Below are 8,722 nucleotides of genomic sequence, written 5' to 3' on the forward strand. Positions count from 1 at the left end.
AAAAGGACTACAGAAATGAGGAGGAAGACTTACTCTTGGATCTACAAATGGGCAACATCGGCACTTCTTTCCTGAGCCGGGACATGGTTTTGGTCCTTCTGTTACAAGAGGGTGTGACGAAAGAAAGTGGCAAGGACAAAGAAAAGGGCAAAGTAAAGCTAATGGAGCAGGTCCAAGAGGTCCATGTTGAGGAAGAGAATGTTACAAAACAATGGGAGGCCTCAATGGCATTGGTGGCTCTACAAGAGAATGTCCCCGAGGAGGTTCCGGACCTAGTTCTAGAGAGCGATGAAGTACTTGAGGAGGTCCCAGACCTTGTTATCATGTCTTTGCATCCAATCATTATTGATGGGAAAGAGTTTTTGTTTTTGGATGACATTGCCAAGACACTCAGGTTTCGCGAGGATGAGGCACTTTCTATTATTGCCGTGAATGCTGGGGGTCAAGACAAAGGAAAAGTGAAAATCTCTTTTGAAGATGACAACCTCACAAAAGCGCTTGCATACAATATTGGTAGCAGTACCTTGGAAGTTTTAGTGGCCAAAGCGCTCGTTGAAATAAAGCAAGATGTGCAATTCTATGAGAGCGTAGCTGCCTTTGAACCACACATGCCCTTGGTTGCTGGCGATGCTCAAGACCAAGGAAGCATAAACTTGACAAATGAGCAACTAGTTGCAAGTGACGATGCAACTGAGGTATGTCCTAACTTCTTAGTTGTAAAGCAAATTATTTTTAGTTGTATCATTTCACGCTTCCTAACTTCTATATTGACATGTTGACAGACTGCTTTTGAAGTGGACAAGTTTGCTATGCGCGTAGGAGGAACGCGGCCAAAGTCAGAGGGTCGAGATGCATCTCTTTGGCACTACATACCTGCCCTCAGAGCCGACATAGTGCGGGTTTTTCATTTAGACTATGCAGAGATCGCCTATGCCGAGCTCCTAAAATGTAAAGCACTTAGTGCAGTCTTATCGGAGAACCCCTTAGCCTCGAACATAAATAAATGTATTTTGGTAGCTAGGGAAGCTGCCTTGTATTGCTTTACGGGCAACCATCCCGGCTCAGTTTTAGGCCATTCTTCCCTTTCTCAAGCTCAAGGAATCAATGAGCCGAGTGATATATATCAAAGCTTAGGCCAGAAACCAGCCTCTAGAACTCTCTCTCCTGAGCTCTTCCAAGAGCTTATTAAAAAGATGTAATGCAAACTTCTCTTCCAAGTTTAATAAAAAAATTTTGTTGTGCATTGTAAGTTGTGATTTTTCCTGGCATACTTGTGATATACCATTTCAAGCCTCGCAATTTTAAGATTTTGTTCATGTGTTCATAGAAAACATTGTGTAGGATTCATTTTAAATGAGATCGTGATTAAAAAAAGTAATCGAGATTGGGTTAGAGCGGTATGAAAAAATATTGTATTTATAGAAAATACACGCTCACATATATGTATATATATATGTACATATATGTATATATATACATATATATATATATGTGTGTGTGTGTGTGTACCTATATATATATATAAGATTCTCGGGCTATTGAAAGATATATATATATATATATAATATATATATATATAAGATATATAGGATATATATATATATATAAGACAAGATATTATAAGATTTTAAGGCTATTATAAGATATATATAAATATATATAATATCTTATATAAATATATAAGATTTTGGGGCTGTTAGGACACATAAAGGGTCTCAAGAGCCTCAGCAGACCAAAGATATCCAAAAAAAAATGCCATGTGCGCTACGGCGCGTTAATCGACATTTTGTCCTGGTCAAACTCGCGATTAACGCGCCGTAGCGCACATGGTTTTTTTTTTTTATTTTTTTTATTTTTTTGGCCTTGAGGCTCATAAGGCACTCTATAAGGGTCTCTAGGTGACTATAGGATCTACCTTTTTTGTATATATAAATATATATGTATATGTGTGTGTGTGTGTGTGTACATATATATATATGTATATATGTGTATATGTATATATATTTGTATATGTATATATATATGTGTGTATATATGTTTGTGTGTGTATATATATGTGTGTGTGTGTGTGTGTGTTTGTGTGTGTGTGTGTGTGTGTGTGTGTGTGTTTGTGTGTGTGTTTGTGTGTGTTTTTTCCTGTGTGTATAGTGCTTTTATATTTTTTAAATGAAATGTTCATTGGCACTGAGCATACAAAAAAAATGGACTCAACAAAGAATGTACTAACAACTCAAAAAGCTTTCATTAATGTGTGAAAAAAAGAAGCCCATTTTGAAACCATCACCAACAAACTTAAGAAAACTTGTAATGCTTTTGAATGGTGGAGGGGCACCAGACATTGGATCTGGTGGATAAAGATTTCCATCAATCCAAAGATCAATGGCCTTTGCTCCTTGCATTCGAAGCTGATCGTATGAAATATTGGGTGCAACATGCCTACTGCGTAGGGTTGCGTATTCTGTCTCCAAATCAACCTGAAGGCGGATCTTAGAAGGCTTATTGGTGATGTCTTGTAGTGCCATCTACAAGAAAGTAGGCTTGTAAGCTTGGGTTGAATAGGAGTGGAAGGAGCAGGATATGGTATCAAAAAATAATGGAAAGAATGGAGATGAGGGTTGCTTCTCTAGAGCTGCATTGTGGATAGAGAAAGAAGCCAGAAAGGGAGCCAAAGAAACATAGAGAGGGTTGGCAATGGTGAGACGAAAATGCAAAGGAGACAATGCATCATGGGAAGCTTCTTTAGTGCAAGCTATGGCTACTAAGCAATATAGAGAAAGAATACATCATGAAAAGGTTCTTCTGTGCAAGTCATGGCTACTACTGTGGGTTTGGAGAGAGAACCAGGTATTCTAGAAAGAATGCTCCTGGTAAGCTTCTTCCTTGCAAGCCATGGCTACTACTGTGGGTTTGGAGAGAGAAGGCTCATTTAGGAGTACAGACCTGCTAGCTATGGAGAGAGGACCAAGTACTGTAGAGAGAATGCTCATGGTAAGCTTCTTTCGTGCAAGCCATGGCTACTACTGTGGGTTTGGAGAGAGAAGGCTCATTTAGGAGTACAGATCTGCTAGCTATGGCTTCTAGAGTAGAGAAAGATGCTTTTTTCCATGGAGAAGGAGGGCAGGGCGTTTTAGAGAGAAGATTTAGAGAGAGAAAGAGATCTGGTGTACACACAAAAAAGGGGGGAAGAAAGTGACGAATTTTTGGAATGTTTGGAGTTTGAAAAGGTTGCCTGTAGGCTATGATTACTGACTGACAGCCCATTACAAAGCTTTAAACTCACCTAGGTGGCCAGATCTAAGAATATCTCCTTTTTTTTATTTTTTTTGTTTTTGTGAAAAATCAAATATATGCTTTTAGGACTAGGCCTCTAGGCTTGGTCAAAGATGGATTAGCATTTTAAGCATTTCACTAAACGTCCAAATTAAAGGGCCCAAGAAGACTCCATTGAGTTCCTAATAGGGACAAGTTTTAATAATGTCCACATGGTCTACTTTGGAGCCATTTTTACATAACATCCACATGTTGATTAGTAGACTGGACTGAAAATGAGGTCAATCCATGTCTCTTATGACCTCAAATGATGAGGCCTCTGGAAACTGACCTTGCATGGAGTTTCACATTTAAGAAAGGCGCATTTCAACATTCTTTGCAAGGCCCAGAGCATGAGGGAGAAAAGAATTTGCCAAAGTTTTTGATCGATTGGTTAATAAGTAGGGGTTGATATGAATATGAGAGAATTCAAGAAATAATGCTTGATAGAGGATTTATGGATAAAAAATTTTAAAGCTAAATTATGCTAGCTTTTAAATGAGCTACTATGCTCATCTTGACCAAATTAGAGGTGAGGAACTAAACTACAAGATTCACCATTTTGGATCTCACCATCAACCATAGAGCTCTTCCAGTTCAACTCGTATCCCCTCCACAAGGGAGGCGTCAAGCTAGCTTGCTAGCTTGCTGTGCCTATCGCCAAGATCCACAATCTAGGTACGGGTCAATGAATGTCCATGGCCCTAGCTTTCATGCCAATATATTGCCTAGGTTAACGCTAAATATATTTTGAGTGTTTTTAACCCCCTAGACTTATATTTCAATTGGTATTCCTTAGCCTTAGGGCCTTTCACCCTAGGCTAATAGCTTCGTCCTATAGGATCACTCCGGGATGCAATATACTTTCTTCGCCTCAAGGTATTTAAGTCCTCGTAGATGGAGTAGGAAAAACCTCGATCTTCCTAACAAATATTCCATAGTAACGAATCTTGATTGCATAAACCCTGTGGACAATAAAGAGATGTGTGCAAGCTATAGATTGTTGTTCGATTGTACACATTACATTACATATAATTCGGACTCTTCTCAAAAGCATAGACGAGCATTGCCTTCATTTTGAGCTATTTGTGTGATTATGCATGTTGGCCCTTACCTCTCCACCCCTCTAGCTATAGGGCGATGACTCTACTATTGCTGAGCAATTTGCATGCACAGGGATGTGCCATGTATCCCCAAGAAAAGAGTCTTTTCTAAATCTTGATTACCATCACCTATTTAAAACAAGGTGACGAACCACTATGGCCCTTCTTTTAGCAACAAGGTGGCACAATCTCTAAGTCCCCATTTATAGAAAATGTACAATAACTTGGATAAAAATTAAAGTAAAATTTCCCAATAGTTTACAAAAGGGAAAGGAAGGATAAAAATTGGAAGGAGAGGGAAAGAAAGAAAGCAAGTTAAATGAGTGAGAAGAGAGTAGAGAAGAGAGGTGAAAGAGGGGATGAGCCATTAAGTATGAATGGGGACATAAGTGGAGACCCTCAATTAAATAAAGGTGGCGTCACGCGAGATAAAAGACAAGCATTTGCCACCATGCGAGCTAAAAGGCAAAAGCATTGCATACACCTCATATAAGCCCAAAAACTTAACCTTAACATAATTAATACCAACTAAACTGCCATTGCCCTAAATTTGAACCAAGATTATCTTGCACTAAAAATGGGCAGCATGGCAATTTTGAATTAAGAACTAAACATTGAACATAATCATAATCACTTAACCATCCCTTAGGATCCTTGCAGGGACAACAAAGTGGCAAAACCACTATGGCCCTGCTATTAAAATATAGCTTTAGCACTCTTTCCTAGATAACATAATGTCAAATTTGAAACAAATTGTGCTTGTTATGCTTTGCAAGTGATCTAGTTTTTAAAGTTTGAATTAGCAAAGTGTGTGTTTTCCTTCTATTTATGTTATTATTTTGTATTGTTTGTCATGTTGAAGTGCTATCTAGGCTTACCGTTTCTAGTTGATTCATCATGTAGGGTTTTTAATTGATTTCTTCTATTAAGAATAAATGCTATATTTTATTTCTTATTATGAGTGTTAATAAATTAAAATTCTTGTGTAGATTTGCGTAATGGAAACGATAAATTAATAAAGGATGCCAATTGAGCACTCATTTGTTGTGCATGCAAGAATTCATTTCCCATTTGCGTTCTCTCTTGCATTCTTGAGTGTTTTCATTGTTTGTTGGCAGGCTCTTGGTTATTGTGTTGTGCATTTTGTTTTTGTATGAAGTGCAATATGATGTTGCCACATAAGGATCCATCACAAATTGCATATCCATGTTTGGTTGCAGCAGCAGGAAGCTTATTTTTTAATTGAACGCATTAGTAAAGATGATGACTTTTGCATTAATTTTTTCGAAAGATGTTGGTTTATTAAGTTATGATTTTATTGATAGCATGTGCAAATGATTCAACCACTCATCCATCGTCAAGTGGAAAGAGATTCATCTCTTTAATGGTTTTGGTTTAGATTCTTCTCTTGGAAAGGTGTTAGAATCATTGTTTGTGGCAATGGCGGCTTAGGACACCGAAGTCTACATTTTTTTCTTTATGTTTGATGCAAGCTAATGTGTGTTTATGTGTATAGATTTCTTTCATATTCTCATTTAAGAACTACTTTTCACATGTTATGTGCAGGGATTTTATATTCACGTGATCACAAGATTTTTTTTGTTAATAATACTTGTGAACATGTTATTCACATGTTCACATGTTTTCATGTTCTCAAAATAGAAGGTCACCAGTGACCTGGTAACCTGCCGAAGCCCGCCGGGCTTTTTGTTTTCCCGGCGGGCCCGCCGGGTAAATCCATTTTCCCGGCGAAAAAAAAAGTTTTAAAAAATGGTCAAAATATTTTCATGTTCACAGTCATTCCTACCATTTTTGAGCCTTCTGGACTCATTTATGATATCAAAAGTTCAAAATTCTTTATACAAAAAAAGTTATCTCTAAATTTATCGCCTTAAGCTCGATTACCATCAATTAGATCTTATTATACTTCCAATTGAGTCTAATTGACATCAATTAATATCCAATTGAGTCCAATTAGTATCAATTAAGTCTAATTGGGTGTCAATTGATCGATTGGGCTCAATTGACATCAATTTTGACACCCCATTGAACTCAATTGGGCTTAATTGGACTTAATTGGATTCAATCAATTGACACCCAATTGGACACAATTGGGCTTAATTAGACTCAATTGACATCGATTAACACCCAATTGATGTCAATTGAGCTCAATTGACATCATTAATCCTAGTCAATTGATGCCAATTGAGCCGAATTGACACCAATTGCACTCAATTGGCACCCAATTGATGTGAATTGAGTCCTCAATGAACATCAATTAACACCCAATTGAGTCCAATTGACATCAACTAATACCCAATTGAGTCAAATTGATATCAATTAAGTATAATTGGGTGTCAATTGATCAATTCAGCTCAACTGATATCAATTGACATCCAATTGGACTCAATTAACATCAATTGGGTGCCAATTGAGTCCAAGTGACACCCAATTGATATCAATTGACATCCAATTGGACTCAATTAACATCAATTGGGTGCCGATTGAGTCCAAGTGACACCCAACTGATATCAATTGACATCCAATTGGACTCAATTAACATCAATTGGGTGCCAATTGAGTCCAAGTGACACCCAATTGATATCAATTGCATTCAATTGGGCTTAATTGACATCAATTCACACCTAATTGATGTCAATTGAGTCCAATCAGGTTCAATTCACACTCAATTGATGTCAATTGAGTCCAATCAGGTTCAATTCACACCAATTGGTGTCATTTGGGCTCAATTGACATCCAATTGATGTTAATTGGACTCAATTGATATCAATTAACACCCAATTGATGTCAATTGAGCTCAATTGACATCAATCGTAGTCAATTGACACCCAATTGATACCAATTGATTCGAATTGAGCTTAATTGATATTAATTACACTCAATTGGCACCCAATTGATGTCAATTGAGTTTGATTAGACTCAATTAATATCAATTAATACTTAATTAAGTCTAATTGATATCAATTAATACCTAATTGAGTCAAATTCATATCAATTAAGTGTAATTAGGTGTCAATTGATCAATTGGGCTCAATTGATACCAATTGGGTGCCAATTGAGTCCAAGTGACACCCATTTGATATCCATTGACATCCAATTGGACTCAATTGACATCAATTGGGTGCCAATTGAGTCCAAGTGACACCCATTTGATATCCATTGCATCCAATTGGGCTCAATTGACATCAATTCACACCTAATTAATGTCAATTGAGTCCAATCACGTTCAATTCACACCTAATTGATGTCAATTGGGCTCAATTGACACCCAAATAACTCGGCCCAATTGATATCAATTGAGTCTAATTCAAACCCAATTGAGTCTAATTACATCTAATTGGACTCAATTGACATCAATTAACACCCAATTGATGTCAATTAAACTCAATTAATATCAATTAACACCCAATCGATGTCAATTCAGCTCAATTGACATCAATCATAGTTAATTGACACCCAATTGACGTTAAATTAGACTTAATTGACATCAATTGCACTCAATTGGCACCCAATTGATATCAATTGAGACTCAATTAACATCAATTAATATCCAATTGAGTTGAATTGACATCAATTAATACCCAATTGAGTCAAATTGATATTAATTAAGTCTAATTGGGTGTCAATTGATCAATTGGACTCAATTGATATCAATTGACATCCAAGTGGACTCAATTGACATCAATTGGGTGCCAATTGAGTCCAATTGACACCAAATTGATATCAATTGCATCCAAGTGGGGTCAATTGACATCAATTCGCACCTAATTGATGTTAATTGAGTCCAATTAGGTTCAATTAACACCCAATTGATGTGAATTGGGCTCAATTGACACCCAATTGATATCAATTTGGCTTAATTGACACCTAATTGATATTAATTGGACTCGATTGACATTAAATAATAGCTAATTTATGTCAATTGAGCTCAATTGACATCAATTATAGTCAATTGATACCCAATTGATGTCAATTAAGCTAAATTAGGCTTAATGAACATCAATTACACTCAATTAGTACCTAATTGATGTCAATTGAGTCTAATTGAGCTTAATTAACATCAATTAGCACCCAATTGAGTCCAATTGATATCAATTAATACCTAATTGAGTCAAATTGATATCAATTAAGTCTAATTAGGTATCATTTAATCAATTGGGCTCAATTGATATCAATTGACATCCACTTGGACTCAATTGACATCAATTGGGCGCCAATTGAGTCTAATTGACACCCAAGTGATATCAATTGCATCAAATTGGGCTCAATTGACATCAATTCACACCTAA

The sequence above is a fragment of the Cibotium barometz genome, chromosome 25 (assembly GCF_041138505.1).
Source record: "Cibotium barometz isolate CiBa-2024 chromosome 25, ASM4113850v1, whole genome shotgun sequence".
NCBI classification, from domain to species: domain Eukaryota; kingdom Viridiplantae; phylum Streptophyta; class Polypodiopsida; order Cyatheales; family Cibotiaceae; genus Cibotium; species Cibotium barometz.